A 19,715-nucleotide genomic window follows, 5' to 3' on the forward strand; every position below is an offset into this window, starting at 1 on the left:
CTGGTTACAACAAATGAGGTCGACAGGCCTACGATTAGCGCACTAAAAGGTATCGGGATCAACATCGCTGCACTCACACGGGAGATGCTATATTTTCTGTAGGATGGGATTATTGCAAAACTGCGGGTTAGGGAGAGCCGCGCGCTGCAAGTACTGAGCAAGAAAAAGATCAACATGGAGAAGTTGATATTGCAGTGCGACAAAGTGGTGTCATAGAATAGGTAGATGGTACAGGTATTGGAAGAAGCCTGTCAAATGGTCCCTGAGTTGGCCATCCCAGCAGATGCACCAGTAGAGGCGCGCATCCACAGACTAGCAGCAGGGGTGCACGAGGCGCGAGAAGAAATGACTAAGGTTCAGTTGGAGCTGAACCTTCAGATAACAGAGTTGCGGTTGAAGGCGCAGCCATCCACCCCTCCAGAGGTAAGAGAACAGTGCACCGGCACTATTACATCGGGGATGGAAGAGATCAGCAGTGCAGTAAAGGACTGCACCAGAATGTTGGAGGAGTCATTTGAGGTCCTCACTAATTTGTAGGAGGACCCTAACATCCAGTTCTTAGAGACATAGGTGTGTGAGCTCTAGCAGCAATACAACAATGTCAAAGGGACTACGCAGACGGTGGCCCTCACTCAGAGGCTCGCGCGAATGCAATAGGCCAAAGCGCTGAAAGAGCAAGTGGACGCCGCACGACACAGAGAAGCAATCTTGAAGGCGTGCATTCAACCTTGGATCGATGAGGCCCTTGTCATAACAATGACAATTGAAGCCAAGCTCACGCAAATGTAGGGGATGTAGGAATAGGCTTAAGGAAGTAGTCCCGACACTGCGGTCTCGGAACAACCGGTACAGGAGATTCAATAGGTAGTCGCTCAGTGTGCTGCCAACCTTGCAACGGTTCGAGCAAAGTTGGAGGGACACTGCGCGAAGATCTTTGTATCGACAGAGTGACTCGAGGGTGAGTCACAATGTTTGTGTTGGGGGCCTGTTGGGCATGGAATCCCCCCCAAGGCATGTTTTGGGGCTTAAAGCCCAAGTTTTTACCAAGTCCATTGTAAAGACTCCGCGATTTGTGGGCGCAGAGCATGAAGTCATAATAGAGTCACAGGGTTGTCCGCCCTTGTTTTTGTAATGTAATTTCGGCTTGAAATATCTACCCATGGTCTGTAGACCATGGGATTGTATAAATAGAGCAAGGTTCTAAGTGTAGAAAACAGAAAATAAAATAGAAGCATGATAAGTCTAAGGGATTGAGTCGATGTGTAAGTTGTGTCTTTGGGGCGTAGATTAGGAGAAAGCTCTGCAGCTGAGTGCGTAGAGGCCTAGTAGTCCGCATCTAAGTGTGCAGACCCCTACAACTGAGTGCGTAGGGTAGGTCGAGTCTGTAACCATTGGAAGCATTAATAAAGATAAGTCATATCATATTTCTATGTATCTTTTCCTGTTTTATGTATTATTGGGTTTGAATTGCAAGTTTACTGTTTATTTGTTGCGCGGACTCATATATATGTGATGTATAAATAAATATAACATAAGGCATCCATTTACGTGAAGATAATTTTCCAGTGTAAGAAGATAAGTAAGATCTCGGGTGTGACTTAGGGAAATAGTGCAAAGTGCTACTCCAGCAGTGTGGAAGCCCCACAATCCCTAGTTAGGGCTGCCTGAAGGTGAATATATCAGGGCGTGAAGGATAGGGAAGTGCGTGAAGTAACCTACGTGCAGGGACTAACAGTTGGACCGAATCAACCTCTCAAACATCTCAAGGGTACAGAAATCTGGTTCCAGCACCCTCCCATACTACTTCGGGTGAGACCTCCGTCCACGCTCCATGGACTATTGCCAAAAGGGCTAGTAGTATAGGGATTGTTTTGGCTCATTAACTTCGAAGTTGGGTCAGGCCCCAACAAGCCAACAAACCTACTTGCATGCATCATTGATATACTCACACTTGCTTCAAAATGAGGGATCCAATATTTAAAATACCTATGAAGAAAAATACTAATTATAACTATGTTTTTCTATTTGATGGTTGCAGTGAGGAAAGGATGAGGTTGGAGTGGTCCTAGAGTCTTCCCTAACCATCAAATCATAGTGTGGGGGTCATTATTCAACTTAGCTATGCCAAAGTTAAAGTATGGGGCAAAACTGGTTGAAGAAAATAATTCTACAGGTATGCTATAAGAGGTCTTGTATTGCTATAGGAGGCCCTGTTTTACTATAGGAGGAGGGTTCGAGAGATTTTTGAGGAAAAAAAATTGGTGTCTTTAAGGCAAAGGAAGGTGGAGGAAGGTAGATGGAGGTGAATGAAGGGCATGGGAGCCCCTTAGCCAAGCCTAGTACCCCTCAAAGGTCTATCTTGCACCAAAGTCGATGCCCACAGTGTCCTTCATTTACCTTAAGAGAGTGAATTTAGAGACAAAGCTTTTAAGAAAAGTGAGGTGCCTAGGGGGGAGATCGAAAGGTCCAGGTGGATGTGGAAAGATGTGCCCACCCCTGCAAATCAACACAGTTCCTGCAACTAGCCAAATACATGCATCAAATGATCATTATTACATCAAAGAAAATATTATTGGAAAAGATGAGTTGAATTGATGGTGACCACACTTAACCACTTGAAAACACAACAACATAGATAATCCATCACACATACACCACACATTTCCCTCAGTGTGTGTTGGGATGGGGTCCCTGGGGTCAATTTTGTTGAGTTTTGAGCCATTTTTGTAATATATTTTTGTAGTGAAGGTAAAGTCTTAGTGAAATGTGGAAAACTGAGTGCAAAGCTATGTAGAGTCAAAGGGGATTTAGTCCCTTAGTTGGGTAGGTGATAGAGTTTTTTCGAGACCTGCCCATGGTCTGAGGACCATGGTATTGTAAAGAAAAGGCTATATAAAGTTGAATGATGGTGAGTCTAAGGAGAAATAACTTTAAGTGAAGAATCATTTTAAGGGCAAGGTGCTAAAGTGGGGAAGGTATGTTTCCTGTACTTAGGAAAAAGGGGAAGGCTCCTATATCTAAGTGCACAGATACCTTGGTAATTCAACAGTTGCGTGCACGAGCCCCTGAAGCTGAGTGCGTAGGGATAAAGAGTCTGTATCTGAATGCTTATACTTAATAAAGACTATTTTGGGCTGAAATTGATGCTTGTGTTCTTCTATTTACTTCTGTAAATTTTATGTATCTTTTCTTTGTAATCTGTTTAATATGAATTAATGCTTATTTACTGCGCGGAACTGGTAGATCTGTAATATTTTTGCATGATAAGTACAATTAACCGCCTTTGCGGATATATGGATGTCATTTAGGTAAAGTGCAATAGTCTTCTGTTCGGAAGGATTAGATCTGTGCAAAGGCTAAGCTTTAAGAACCTTAGGAGACCATCACATAGGCCTTTAGATGTAGAAACTGGGTTCTAGCATCCCCCAATACTACTTTGAGTGAGACTACAGCCTGCGCTATGCAGTTTTTTGCCGAAAGGGCCAACAGTTAGGGTTTTGTTGGTTGGCGTAGTTAAAGCTAAACCTGGGTCAAGCACCATCAAGCCAAAAAATGGTTCCCTTGCTGGGACCAGGATCAATCTGAGGAATGTGTGAAATCAAATAAGTCGTTCCCTACTAAGAAATAAATTGAGAAGTGGCTTGACCAAAAGGAACACTCATTTGCAGCTTAGGAGAAAATAAATCTACGGTTATCTAAGGAACAATGGTTGAATAGATACCTATACTCAGATGAAACTAAAATGTTTTTGTATTTCTTTCCTTACGAATTGCACGAGTGGCTATCTAGATTAGCAGACAGTCAGGGTACGTGGAGACTTGATGACCCTATTGTGTGGACGCTAGAGTTGGTAAGGCTCTTGGAAGCTTCAGAAAGTAACATTGCGTGGGCTATTGATTACTGGATTGATCGTATCATAGGAGGATTCGTCGCTGAGCTCGCGATTGATACGTCCATTAGCTATAGTGAAGCAGAGTGCAGGCTCTTCAAGGGACCGTGAGGTAATTATTTAAAATCTCTAAAAACTTGAATTAAGATGTTGTTGTGTGAAAAATGGGTTATGCCATTACCTTGATGTTTGGGACTATGCGAAGTAGAAAACCCTTTAGAAGGAACAGAGAACCAAGCTCTGAATATAGTTCGCTATTGGGATCCTCTTCAAGCGACGACAAAGGAAATATTATAAATACATTGTGAAGTGCATTTCAGTTGGTAAGTTAGGGTATCTTGCAGATACCTCATCCATCCACTCCACCTCCACCACATATACCTACACCTACACCTACACCTCCACCTCCACCTCCACCATTCAACATGGAAAAAGAAATGAAGATGCCGATATTTAGAAGGGTAGGGAGTGAAGACCCCGAGAAATTATGGTTTGTTACAAATGTTGTGTGGACAGCGTAGCAGATAACTGATGATAATCTAAAGAAAGCACAACTGATCATAATGCTACAGGATAAGGTGTTGAATTGGTATATAAAGTACTGTCAAGACAAACGTGGCGCAACATTGCCCGAGACTCAGCATGATCCAGGTGGATATGGGTGGCCACCCACCAATTCCACTTGGACCCTCACCATTGTTTCTTTTAGTTTTTCAGTTTTTTTAATTGTAGCACAATTTACTATTTTTGGCAGTTTTTCAGGTCCTAAACTTTTGGAGCCATTTTGAGGCCCTAAACAAAGTTTTTTGGGCAAAATTCCCCCAATGATTTCATAAGTAATCATGTTGGTAGTTGTATTCCTCGTAGAGACCTTTCCAATGAGGTATCATATGCATCAAATGGAGATAATATGACCAAGTTACGACCCTAGGAAGTTGGCTGCCCAACTAACCCCAACGGGGCCCATAACCTCTTGGTGTTACATCTCCTCGGGTTAGGGTTTTGGTTGTTTAGGGTTTTCTCTTATTGTTTAATAATAAAAAGGCCCTTGAGCCTTGTTGTAACTCAGTTTAGAGGCATGTAGCCACAACATCTCTTCTCAGAGATAAGCTACCATCGCCCGAGCTATCTTATTTGCATTCTATTTGTAAGCATACTTCCGTATTTTTCTATTAATGAAATGAAGTGTTATTTTTGTTGCATTTATGTATTGATGGTTATATGTGTAATTTGTTGTGTTCCTGTTTAAATCCAAATCAGTGGTATCAAAGCAGTCTGCTCCTTGTCTATTTTTCTTTGCAACTCCCCAACGAAGTCAGAATATAAGGAGTTAGGGCTTGAACTGGTCGAACCTTTGCAAGACCAGCCTCGCAAATCCTAACAGCCTCCCATGGCAGATGAAAAGAAAGACTAGGGGGCAGGAGATCCTATCAAAATCTTACTCAAAGAGGCCCTCGACCGACAAAGGAATGCGATGATGGACAACTTTGCCTAGATCCTTCAGCTGCTACCCAGGGGTGACACATCTAGTTCTAGCAGCTACTCTGGAAGCACCACACCCTTTAAGGTACAAGTTAATTTCGACATTCCCATATTTGAGGGTCAAATAGATGCAGATGTCGTAGATAAATGGTTAAATATGCTAGAAGGATATTTTTTTGTTCATGATTTTTCCAGCTGGAAAAATATCACTTTTGCACTTCTCAAAGCCACCCCCCACGTCAAGGACTGGTGGGAAACCTACTGCGAGCAGAAGGATGAAAGTACGGCCTCACTGTTTTCAGCCGCACCCACTTGGAATTCATTCTAGGATGCCATCAAGGATCAGTACTACCCTATCAGAAGCTATGAGGATAAATACATAGAGTGGACCATGCTGCAGTAGGAAAGGGCCAAGACGTGCCAGACTTTACCAATATTTTTCATACCCTTCGCAAAAATTTGGGTATCAAGGATTCAGAGTGGCATTTTGTACTCAAATACCGCGTCTTCCTACACAGGTACATCTAGGATGAGATGGAGTTCCTGGACATCTCCTCGCTTGGCACAACATACTGATATGATGTCAAGATCGAGAAGAAGTTTAAACAAAAGAAGCAAGACTTTGGATCTGTGAATCTGAAGAAACAAGGACAAAGCTTAGGTGGGGTGACCGAAGACAACCTACCAAAGCTGTAAGAAAATAACACAACCACGAAGTCAAAGAAGGAAACAAGAAAGTGGTGTGAGTTCCATAAGAGCCCCACTCACAACACAAGTGAGTTTCGGACCAAGCAGTCGTTGGTGGCCGAGTTGAAGGCTTCAAAATCAAATGCATGTTCCGACCCTGAGTCAGAACCTGACAAGAGGAATGAGAAAGGGAAGTAGATTATTGATGCGGAGCCCAGCTCCACTGTTGCCACCGCCAAGATCTAGAAGAATGAGCCTAATGATTCTGAGGAGGGGGAGAGTCTTTTCTGCTCACAAATGTGGGTGAAGGGTTTGTTGCTACAATTCATTGTCGGCAGTGGCAGCCAAAAGAACCTCATTTCATGAGAGGTCATGAAGCAGCTAGGCCTATAGACCATTCCATACCTGCAACCGTACAACATCGAGTGGCTTCACTAAGGACAAGATCTCTGAGTCCGCTAGGAGTGTCGCCTTCCCTACAACATCAAGCCCTTCACATATGAGGTATTGTGTGATGTTGCACCTCTTGATGTTTGTGATGTATTATTAGGCCAACCATACTTGTGGAAGTGACATGTTGTGTATGATTCAAGGCCTCGCGTTGTTATTATTTCTTTGGGTAATTCATTATACAGGATACTGGAGGTAGCCCCACCTACCGCCACCTCTTTGATCTCTGCTAAGAAATGCAGTAAGATCATCTCCCAGACTAGGAAATTCATTTTCTTTCTGGTTCACTCTCAAAGTAAGGGAAAGATCGTAGACACATCCATGGACCCCGGGAAGGTTTCCTCCACATAGCAGAAGCAGGTGGACACAGTCATGAAAGAATGCAGGAACATCTTGTCCTCACCCACAAGGGTACCGTTGCACTGTCAGGTCAAGCATTCATTTGATCTGACTCTTAGAGCACCTCTACCTAACAGGATGATATATCACCACTCCATTATGAAAAGTTCCAAGCACAAGCAGCGACATGGTCAACATCGGGTGCCACACAAGTCTCAAGTGAGCGACAAAGTCTGGTTGCATCGACAGAAAGAATGAATTACAAGAGACCATCAGAATCTTAGACCACTCTAATATGGTCCTTACACCATTACCAAGGCTGTGGGAAACAATTCTTTGGAGCACCACATTCCCCCATTCCTTGGCCTGCACCCAGTGTTTAATGTGGATTTCCTTCGGCCCTACTTTCCACCATTACTAGACACATCCAACATTGCAGAACAACTCACACCAATAGAGTTAAATCCAGACTGCATGTAACAAGCTGCAACTAATCGGATCATGGACACGTAGATCAAGAACACTCACCAACAGAAGATCCATCTATATCGAGTTTTCAAAGGAGGCCAACTCCTTCACCAGGGAAAGTGGCTCACTAGGGACCAAGTTCAACAGAAGTTTCCCCATCTCATGGAGGAACTCAACGCAATGGGGACCATTTCTTCCTAAGGGGGGAGGAATGATCCAAGTGGATATGGGTGGCCACCCGCAAATTCCACTTGGACCCTCACCATTGTTTCTTTCAATTTTTCAGTTTCCTTAATTGTAGCATAGTTTACTATTTTTGGCAGTTTTTTGGGTCCTAAACTTCCAAAGCCATTTTGAGGCCCTAGAAGACATGTTTTTGGCAAAATTCCTCCAGTGATTACACATGTAATCACATCGTCATTTTTATTCCTTAGAGAGACCTTTCCATCGAGGTATCATGCACGTCAAACGAAGATAATATGACCAAGTTACGACCTCAGGAAGTTGGCTGCCTAACTAACCCCAACGAGGCCCATAAACTCTTAGTGTTACATCTCCTCGGGTTAGGGTTTTGGTTGTTTAGGGTTTTCTCTTATTGTTCAATAATAAAAAGGCCCTTGAGCCTCATTGTAACTCAATTCAAAGGCATGTAGCCACGACATCTCTTCTCAGAGATAAGCTACCAATGCCCGAGCTATCTTATTTCCATTCTGTTTGTAAGCATACTTCAATATTTTTATATTAATGAGATGAAGTGTTATTTTTTCTACATCTTTGTATTTATGGTTATATATGTAATTTGTTGCGTTCCTATTTAAATTTGTATCATAGCAAGCATTGAACAGTGAGTTTAAGAAGCCTAAGTCTCAGGTGCAATCTGTTACAGAGTTTAAGGAAATACAACAAATGCTAAATGAATCCTTGTGGGATTTTGATCAGAGGCTAAAATTCTTGATCCGACAGGCTAATATGAACATCACAGATGAACAACACAAAGATTGGTACATTGCTTCATTGTTGCCTCACCTAAGATTACCATTATCATAACAGAAGATAGCAACGCAAGCAGAAGTTGTGGAGATCGCGATGAGGTTGGAAGCCTTGCCAATACAAGATATGAACATTGGAGAACAAAAAATTCACTTGCAGTTGGCAAGTCTACACCCGAAGTTGCAAAGCCTAAAGAAGGGAAGGAAGCTCAGCCTGAAGTTTGCGCAGAAGTTTGGAGGTTGAAATGCAAGGGCCACAGTCACGATAAGGACCATTGTTCGGTTTATCAAAATTATCTTATTAGGGGGGGTTGTCCCCTCAAGCCAAAAAATACCATTGGGTCGAGCAGAGGAGAATCATTGTGGTGCGCTATTTGTCAGGTTATAGGACAACATGCGATAGAAAATTGTCATCTACTACATAAATTTGTATAGAACCCCTAGCAAATGTTTTGCAATTTATGTAAATCTCTCGGTCATGATGAGCGCCATTCTCGAAGTTATGAATTAATGATGGAAAGAACCCCTACGTATCGAATGAAGGTGGAAACCCGATCAAGATCAGAGTGCAGGTGTAGCGCGTGGAGGATTTCAAGGTCGTGGAAGAGGAAGAGGAATAGGAGGAGGGGTTGGTAGAGGTCGTGGACAAGTTATTTGCTATAACTGTGGTGAATCTGGACATTTTGCACATGACTGTCCAAACCCAACACATCCATCTTGTAATATTGCAGACAGTTCGACCATGTGATAGAATATTTCCTGATACTTATAGCAAAGATACAAGAAAAGAAGACACAGACCCAATAGCCTACACAGAATATCTAGATGATGAGGGTGAAGCCTCGTGAAGAGGATCATAACATTAATATCGTAATGCACAATGGTATGGCCATTGGTGAAGATAAGGGAAAGCAACGAGAAACCGAGGAATGGGTGCGCAAGGCTACTGAAAAGCAAGTTGGGTTTGACCTTAATCAGGCTAAAGAAACTTTCATGGAAGCTAAGAAGAACTTGGCTGAGGCTTCTACATCAGGGAGTCAAGAAAAATCAGGTGGAAATAGCGAAGTGCAAGATGTGGATCCTTCACTATTAGCCACATTTCTAAGAACTTCTATGAAGTTGTTGAGGGATCAAAAGGCGGTAGAAGGGCTCCAGGAGTTGGTCAACAATTTCACGGGAAAAATAAAGATTCCTTCAAAGCAACGCACTGTGAGGAAACTACGTAAACACAAGAAGCAAATCGAGCGCGAGGTGGGATAACCACACAGATCAGAGAGTATGAAATGGACCAAGTCATCCTAGATTTGGGTTTTGATGTGAAAATACTCCCAAAGTAGACATGGGAAAGGATGGGGAGACCTACTCTACTATGGTCTCCTATACAACTATGCATGGCCAATCAGCAGAATATCATTCCTGTGGGGTAACTGTGGACATTCAAGGAGTGAGTGTGTTGGATGACTTTGAGGTAATTGAAATAGTAGATGACAACAATACTTACCCTGCACTACTAGGAATTGATTGGGCCTTCGACATGGATGCAGTTATTAATCTGAAGAAGTGGAAGATGACATTTGCGAAGAAGGCGCTCAGGTTTACTGTGCCACTGGACCATGTTGAAGGAGCACGGTACACTAAACTAGTCCGCGACTATGAGGAGGACGATGATTTGGATCAAATTTACAAAATTACTGTGCACAACGAAGATTGGATCAATCCCACTGTAGATGGGCGGATCGCGTGGGATAGAGACAACTCATGTACCTCAAACTCAGATGAAGAGTTCGAACACTAGCAGAATAGGTTGCATGAGGTCTCTATGCTACATTGCAATATGATGACAAAATCGTTGCAGTGCGTATCTACGGAGGTAAGGAAACTTCCGCATTATGATGGCTTAAATGATTTTAATATTTTTTTGGATGAGTTTGAAAGGGAGGTGCCCAAGGAACATCATTTCTAGGCACTTGAATTGGCACTGTGTGCTATGTCTACCCATTGGTGGGGTACGCATAAGGAAAGCTTTGTTGACTGGAAGGAATACAAGCAAATGATGAAGCTGAGGTTTGGCTACGCTAATACCCAGATGACTGAGAAATATAGTGGAAAGGATGATCCGCGCGAACACTTGGCGTAGTGGACTAAAGCATGGGGTGAAGAGCCACAACAGGAATGGGTACACATCTTTTGTCACACCTTAGATACTACTCCCATGAATTAGTACTTGGAAACATAGCTACGCCATGGGACATCTGAATGGGATATCTTGAGGGAAAGCTTCTTATTAACTTTCAACTTTGAGGATGGATCAAGTGCATTGATGAAGCGCAACAGGAAATTAAGGCCACTATCTTTAGAAATCTAAAGAGCCGTTAGAATGGGTTCAACCAGACTTGAGTACACGTTGTGCCATGCGTTGGAATGCTACAATGTGACTGCAGAAGAAGAAGAAGATGATCTGCAAAAAATCAATATCCCAGGGACTGAAGGACAATTCAAGGTTGAAGAACCTAATGCAGAGAACCCTAATATGTCCAAACCTTTGAAGACGAGGAAAGTAAACATTGGATCCGATGCGCAGCCTAAGTTGGCCAATATAAGGGATTATTGGGATGAAGATATGGTTGATAAAGTTGAGGATCTGTTGTGCGAATACCAGGACTTGTTTCCTACCAAGTTCTCGGACCTCAAGGGAATAGTAGGGGATTTGGGAGTGATGAAGATCACTTTAAAGCCCAATGCAAAGTCCATGAAACAAAGACCTTACTGTCTGAATCCAAAGTATAAGGAAAATTGTGCAAAGAGCTAGACAAAATGATGGAAGTAGGAATTATTGAGCCAATAGAAGAATCTGATTAGGTGAGCCCTATGGTAGTTCAAGAGATGAAGTAACAGGGTGAAATCAGAATATGCATAGACCTGAGGAAGCTCAATGATGCATGTGTCCATGACCCATTTCCAACGCCATTTACGAATGAAGTTTTAGAAAATGTTGGAGGGCAGGAAGCTTATTCGCTCACTGATGGGTTCTCAGGGTACCATCAGATTAAGATCACGCCCGGATCGCAGTAAGATGACCTTCACGACGGAATGGGGATGTTTCTAGTACACAGTGATGCCATTCAGGATGAAGAATGTGCCTATGATCTTTTCAAAGAGTTGTAATGACTGCATTGAATTTGGGTTGGTGAAACGCCACGTTGCAAGTCTGCGCCTCATGTTGGATACTTGTCATAAATACCAAATCGTCCTAAATTTGAAGAAGTGTATATTTTGCGTGCCTTATGGGATAATGCTACGTCATGTGGTCTGCAAGTAGGGATTAATGGCAGATCTTGTGAAGATAGTAGTGATTGTCAATCTAGAAGCTCCGAAGAATGTAAAGCAGTTGCGCACAACGTTGGGGCATACTGGTTTCTATAGAAATTTCATCAAATCTTATGCACAGATAACCGTGCCGATGAAAAAATTACTAAAGAAGGATGCGAACTTCCATTAGGATGAAGATTGTTAGCACAGTCTGAATGTGTTAAAGGAAAATATGGTGACTGCACCGATTTTGGTGTTCCATGACTGGAAGAAATAATTTCATGTGCATGTGGATGCCTCTTGTATTTCTTTGGGTGTGGTATTGACCCAACCGGGCGAAGGTGATATAGACCATCCTATAGCTTTCACAAGTAGGAAATTGTCAAAGGTTGAGAAGAATTATTCAACTACATAGCGTGAAGGATTGGCAATGGTCTACTTGCTATAAAAGTTTCGACATTATTTGTTGGGCGTGCATTTCAAAATGTATACAAATCACTCCGCTCTCAAGTACCTGGTCAACAAGCCTGTGTTGGGGGGGGAGATCTGTAGGTGGTTATTACTATTTCAGGAGTATGACTTTGAGGTGATTGTGAAGCCTGGATGGTTGAATGAGGGACCAGATCATTTATCCCGGATTGAGACATGCGAAGAACCAACTAGTTTGGAAGAAGGGTTGTCAAATGTGCAACTCTTTGCTATACGGGTCACAAATGATTAGTTTGCTGATATAATTCAGTTTCTAACTATTGGAATAGCCCCAGAAGGATATTCTACTCAATAGAAGAAGGAATTGGCAGTCCGCATAGCTAAATTTTCTGTAATTGTGGGACACTTGTATAGGATGGGTACTAATGAAATGTTGCACTGATACATTCCAGAATTTCAACGATCTAGTATCCTCACTGAAGCACATGGAGGAGTGGCGGGTGGACACTATGCAGGTAGAGAGACTGCGCAAACGATTCTGCGCATAGGATTATGGTGGCCAACACTACATAAGGATTCTAAGGGATATTGCAAGGCATGTGACACAGGACGGGAAAGCCATATCCAAGGGATGAATTGACCTTGAATCCTCAGATTTCATTATAAGCGTTTGACAAATGGGCTATTGAATTTGTGGGACTGATACAGCCCCCAGGGAAAAAGATGGGCTTGCAATATATTATTACTGGGATTGAATACTTGACAAGATGGGCAGAAGCACAACCAATGAAAGACTGTACCGTCTCTACAACCACAAAGTTCCTATTTGAGTATGTTTTGACAAGGTTTGGATGTCCTAAGATACTGATGAATGACAGGGGTATGCACTTCCTTGATGAAACTATTGTCGCGATGCTCGAATAATTTCAATTTTATCATCAAAAGAGTACACCCTATCATCCTCAGGTGAATGATACAATTGAAGAATTCAATAAAATCTTGGAGAACGTGTTGACAAAGATCTGCAACGCACAGAGGAATGACTATGATGTGCATATACCAGTAGTCCTATGGGCATATAGGACGACATGTAAGAAGTTGATTGGACAAGCCCCGTTTAGACTGGTATATGGGATAGAGGCTATGATGCCCATGGAGTATATTGTGCAGAGTTTGCAAATTGCAGCATTGAATGATATGGCAGACCGAGAGACTATGGAAGAGTTCCTCACACAGTTGTTGGAGTTAGAAGAAGATAGGCTTTTAGCTGAATTTCACCAACAGGTGCAAAAGGAGCGCGAAAAGGCATGGCACGATTGACATATTAAGTTGCGCACCTTCAAGGTGGATGATTTAGTGCTACTATATGATAGAAAGTCCATGAAGTTCCCTGAGAAGTTTCAAATGCACTAGTTGGGGTCCTATGTAGTCAAGGAAATTACAAATGGTGGCGTAGTTCAACTCGCAAAGCTAAATGGGGAAACATTTCCGGGAAGAGTCAATGGGAGTAGACTGAAGTTATATCAAGGGGATCCTTCCCCTGCACAATGAATATATGATGGTAGGATAGTATTAGTACTCCAGGTAGTTACAAGGAAGTACGGGACTATAAACTACACTACCCGAAGAATGGGAAAATAAAGTAAGGGGGCTACATGAGGGAAGCCAGAAGTGCGCCAGAAGCATATGCACCATGGAGGATGGTACTGCGTAGATGAGTCTAAAAATATCCGTTGGGTGCACTATAGTTGATTTCATGGCGAAAATCCCATTAGGAGGAGCGGGTAGGCGAAATTTATGGCTCAAATATTTGGCAATTTGCCGCCAAAGATACATTTATGACCAGATTTTGGAGGGAATAATCGGATTTGAATTCAATATTTCCTATAAATCTGGCATGTTGGCCTGCAGTAGAACACCTTGCCTTCTGGAAATTAGTTTTAAGCTCTGTTTTCTAAAATCTATGAACCGAGAAGATTGGGAGAAACTTGTGTCACAACCGACGTTCGCAAATTTGCCTGAGTGGAACCGGGAGCTCATCCTTGAGAAAATGACTGCAAATAATCCCACAAAAGCTATTTTCTCTGAAGCCACTATGTCAGAAGTCATTGTCTCTAATGTCATAGCCCCTGAAATTTTGTCACCAATGGAAACTATGTCATCTGTGTCTATGGTGTCGAGGTCGCCCAGGCCGAAACAATCCGCTGCTAAGGAGAAGCAGAAGAAACCACAAGTTGTACTAGTGAGGCAGTCACTGAGGAAGAACCCTGCAGAGGTTCAGTAGAAAGGAAAAATGGATAAGGCAAAACAACCATACAAACCCCTAGATCTTGACGAAGAGGAGCTTCATGACGGGGTCACAAAGTGGGATGTTGAGGAGGGCGAGCCTATCACTAGGCTCTCGGAGCATATCCCTCCATGAAAGGGAAAAGTGAAGGTACCCAAGGATCCCAATTCTAGAAAATTTATGGTTTCTACCCCGCTACTACCTGATAAAGTTACATTTGAAGGTGCGTAGTTAGGATGTATCCCTATGTTGAAACTTGAGGATTGGGACCTCGTTGATCATGAGAAATTCTTGCATTTGGCCACAAACAAATATCTGGCAAAGATATACTATGAGGAGGCCAGGGTCACGAGACTGGAGACAATGAAATGGGTCGCAGGGGTTGAAAAAGCTGGGTTGGTAAATATGTTGTGGGTATCACACTTTAGCCGAGCCACTATTAACACAGTGTGTGTACGCTAATTTCTTATGCTAGTGCATGATGGGTGTCTCTGGCTAGGAGAGCCCATCCCCATCACAAATATGTTGATCCACCATATCACAAGGTTGCCCTACCTAAGGTTGGATCCCGCCAAGGAGTTTGGAGGCAAGAGTCAGGAGAAACAAATTACAGACAAGATGAAGCGTGAGTATGGATTAGTGAAGAAGTCGTGCAAATACTCTAATTGCTCCATCACCGACAGGGCGGTGTAGTTTTCTGCCTAGATTTTGTCTTGTAAGATTATGATAAAGTGTCACACGAATGAGGTGCCAGCACCAATCATTTCATTGGCTTTGTAGTGCGTGAAGGGGGTGCAATATAATTGGGTGAAGTGCCTCTGCAAATAGTTCCTATTGAATTTTCGCGAAGTGCAAGACAGTGGCAAAGAATTCCATTATGCCTAGGTGCTATTATTGATTCTCCTTGTCGCATGGAGGCTCCTGAGGACAACTAGTTCCCTCCATAGGATGACGATTTACTAGAGGCTCTGAAGATCGCTTTGCTATGGGAAATGAAGGACCTAGAGAGGGTCATGGAGAGGAAATTATTATGGGTGTTGGTCGAGGTGGACCTTCGCACTATGATCAACCATAGGCCAAGGCTATCACCAACATTGTTTGGGAAATTTGAGGCCTACGCGGAGTTCAAAGCAGATTTTCATAACATATCCATCTACGTGACGCGAGATCCTAAGAATGTATGGTATAAGTCACCATAACTAGTAACAAATGCCGATGTACAAGAAGTCATAAGAAAGTCACCATCTGAATGAATGCAGCCATTAGATCTCGACGCAGGAACAAGTGCAGTCGGGGAAAGTTCCTCCGCACAGGCCACAACAATATAGAAGAAAAAAAAAGTTGCACAGGCTGCCGCTTGCGAGAAGGCAACGCAAAAAAAGAAAGAGGTTGAGTAGGTAATAACCTAAGAAAAGACAAAATAGGAAAAGAAGGAAGCTACTGCTAAGGCAACCGCTGACAAGGAGTGCCCCGCGAAGGAGGCCGCACAGGAAGTTGAGGAATCTAGTTCTCAACATATTGTGGATAAGAAAGTGTCCGAGGAGGAAGGATGCGGTGGTGGGGAGCATAGAACTCCCTTTATATTGTAGAAATAGACCAGGAAGACCACTTTTGGGACTTGGATGAGATTGGCGACAAGGTCAGCGACACCATCACGGAGTTTTGGACTCAATTTGAGCAGCAGTACATGCAGAAGTTGGGGAGCGTCCAGAAGGATCTGCGTGAGTTGCAGATTCAAATAGGTTAAATTTAGGTGAGCATGGGACAAGATAGTGGGATGCAAGAAAGCTTGAAGCAAGCCAACACATCGGTACTAGATACAGATAGGACTCTAGACCTCAGAGTTATCCCGGTACCAGAAGGATCACTGCGTGTAGAGGTAGATGAAGCAAACTCCCATCTCTGATAGATAAAATATGTTGGTGTCAACTTGGTCATGTTTCCCATTTAGACACTCCACACACTTCGTCAAGGGGTATCATACGAGCTTAGGATCAGGGAGCAGTGTGCACTATCAGTCATCAATGAAGTCAAGATAAAAAATGAGTAGATTTTTGCAGAAAAGGCTCAAGCGCTGAAAGAAAAGAAAGAACTATATGCACGAAGCTAGAACTTGGAGGCAACAATTTCACAGGCATGTACGACGCTGTGAGGAATTCACATTCTAGAGGATTCAAAAGCAACAACAAAGATTCAGAAGTTGACTTCCTCAATTATAGAATCGAAGGATGAGATTGGTCGAGTAAACCAGAGCTGCATTTGAAATTGCATCCAACCACTCCGCTAGAGGTCCGGGAGCAGTGCGGAGCAACCATCAGGGAAAGCATGGGCACATTGGATGCAACCGTCATAGAAAGCACACTGATATTCGAACAGGTAATGGAGTTATGGATGACTCTGCAGGAGGATCCAAACCTGCATAAAATTAGCACAAACATCCGGGAGACAAAACACTAGTTTGATGAAATTAGGGTGACTTCGTGCACTTTGGTGCCAGTCTAATGCCTTGCTCGATTGCAGGAAGGAAAATAGATGTAATCGAAAATTGAAGGGCTGAAGAGAAAAGAGGTTGTTGTAAAGGCCATAATATAACCATGGACAAAGGAAGAATTTCATCTTACTCTATTAGTCCAGGATAAATTGAAGACACTCCAGTAGACACAAAGAATGATGTACCTAGCGATGGAAGGCCCCACTACAGAAAAGATGGTAGAGGAAGTGCAGTAGGCTGGGCTAAAGGGTTCTGCTGACATCGCAGCATTGCAGATCAATTCAATGAACTACACAATAAGATCAAGGCACAAACCGAGTGACTCGAGGGTGAGTCACCATATTTGTATTGGGGGCCTATTGGGATGGGGTCCCTGGGGTCAATTTTGTTGAGTTTTGAGTCATTTTTGTAATATCTTTTTGTAGCAAAGGTAAAGTCTCTGCGAAATGTGGAAAGCGGAACGCGAACCTAAGTAGAGAAAAGGGGCTTTAGTCCCTTAGTTGGGTAGGTGATAGAGTTGTTTTGAGACCTGACCATGGTCTACAAACCATGGTATTGTAAAGAAAAGGATATATAAAGTTGAGTCATAGCGAGTCTAAGGAGAAATAATTTTAAGTGAAGAATCATTGTAAGGGGAAGGTGCTAAGGTAGGAAAGGTCTATTTCTTGTACTTAGGCGAAAGGGGAAGGCTCTTGTAGCTGAGTGTGCGGGTCCCTGCAGCTGAGTGAATAGGGTTAAAGAGTCTGTATCTGAATGCTTATACTAAATAAAGACTATTTTGGGCCGAAATTGATGCATTTGTGCTCTTCTATTTACTTCTCTAAAGTTTATGTATCCTCGCTCTGTAATCTTTTTAATTTGAATTAATGATTATTTATTATGTGAACTTGTAGATATGTAATATTTTTGCATGATAAGTACAATTAACGACCTTCGTGAAGGTCTGGAAGTCATTTAGGTAAAGTGAAATAGTCATCTTTTCAGAAGGATTAGATCTGCACAAAGGAAGATCTAAGTTATAAAAACCTTAGGATACTATCACACAGGCCTCTTGATGTAGAAACCTGGTTCTAGCATCCCCCAATACTACTTCGGGTGAGACTTCAGCCTGTGCTATGCAGGTTGTTGCCAAAAGGTCCAGCAGTTAGGGTTTTGTTGTTTGACGTAGTTAAAGTTGAACCTGGGTTAGGCACCATCAAGCCAACGATGTGGCAACTCTTTGATGACTAACGAAAAGTGAGACACCAAAGGTACTGTTTGCAATGACTATGATGGAACTTGTGCGACAATGCTTAAAATTTTTGGAATGAGTGTGACATATGTTTACATGGTTAGATCAACTCATTCGCACAAAGATAAACCCTTGAAACCACTAAAATGAGCTTCTACACATTATGTGATAACTAACATGTGAAAAGAATACATTTTTATTTTATGGAAAAAGGGACCAAAACACTTAAAGAAAACAAATGGGATGGACTTCAATGTTTGTGATGACAAAATGCAAGACCAAGGTAGGCTTTGAAATTTGGTGTAGGCCAAAATTTGGGAGGGCGTTATAGAAGCAACAACAGGTTCAATACACACCATACTTAACATTTTCAACACTCCCTTTGAAATAATCAAACTAGAAAATAACATTCATTGTGTTCATATATGTTTGAAGTCTACTCTAACCTAAAACATAAATCCAATTACCAAATCAATGTTGCTAACTCCTAAGTTGCAGAGATTAAACATGGAGAAAGATTGCAATCTAATACTTAACACTTTCCAAGAAATCATAAAAAAATATTTTTGAGTTGTTGTTGTGGGTCTTTCCAATCACTCTTCCCTCAAGAGAGGTGATAGGAAAACCTAAAATTACACATTTTTATGATATAATATCTACTGAAATAAGGAAAGAATTGCAATGCTTTGAAACAAGAACAAGAAAGAAATATAAGAGAGGGACTAAAGCCTATGGGTTGGGCCAAAACCCAAGGGTTTCAACCCTCCAAAACAAACTCATATGTAAACCAATGGTAAACTTCTCATTAATGGGAAAATGATAGTCACATACATCATATGAAAAATAAGAATAACAATGTAAAGCACTAGGATCTTAGTAGCTACTCCTAGCCACAACAAAAAATCAAATCCTAATGAGCCTCTTGGTGGGTTTATTTATACAAAAAGGTAGCTGATGATATCTCCCTTGAGGTGGACAAGCCCCCTATATTCTCTCTTAGTTGTCTCCATCAAGTCCTTGCATAGTAAATGCCTCCAAAAATGCTTCTTTTCCTGCAAATTAATCCCATTAGGCCATATAGTATGACAAACACCCTTTAGTATTCCTATTAATATTATTATGGCTAAAAATGTGAATTAATGTGAGAAAATGAGAGTTTTAAGGGTTGGAGGATATCACAATGAACTTCAAAATATACCTATTGATGGAACCCATTAACCACCATCATCATTCAGGAAGAAAAGGAAAGGATCTCATGCCCAAAGAATTTAAGAGAGCCATGCCGCCCACATTTGATGGGGATATGAAAAAAACTGAGGATGTAGAAACTTGGCTTCTAGAAATGAAGAAGTTTTTCAGAACACATGTTTATTTCGAGAATATGAAAGCTAGAGTTTCCACCTATAGCATGAACGGAAAAGCGGATATATGGTGGGAGGGTTTGAATAATGTTGGAGGTATTGTTGAGAAATAATTAACCTAGGATGAGTTTAAAAATATCTTTAGAGAGAAATACTTTTTTGAATGCTATTATGACAGTAAGGAAAAAGAGTTCTATGAACTCGAAATGGGTCAGTTAACTAGTGATGATTATGTCACCAAGTTTCTAGAACTGTTGAGGGATGTGCCATATATCAAGCATGAAAAAGCCAAAATTCAAGGAT

This window comes from Pinus tabuliformis, chromosome J (assembly GCF_031772625.1).
Source record: "Pinus tabuliformis cultivar Carrire ecotype Pingquan chromosome J, CPIR1, whole genome shotgun sequence".
Lineage (NCBI taxonomy): Eukaryota > Viridiplantae > Streptophyta > Pinopsida > Pinales > Pinaceae > Pinus > Pinus tabuliformis.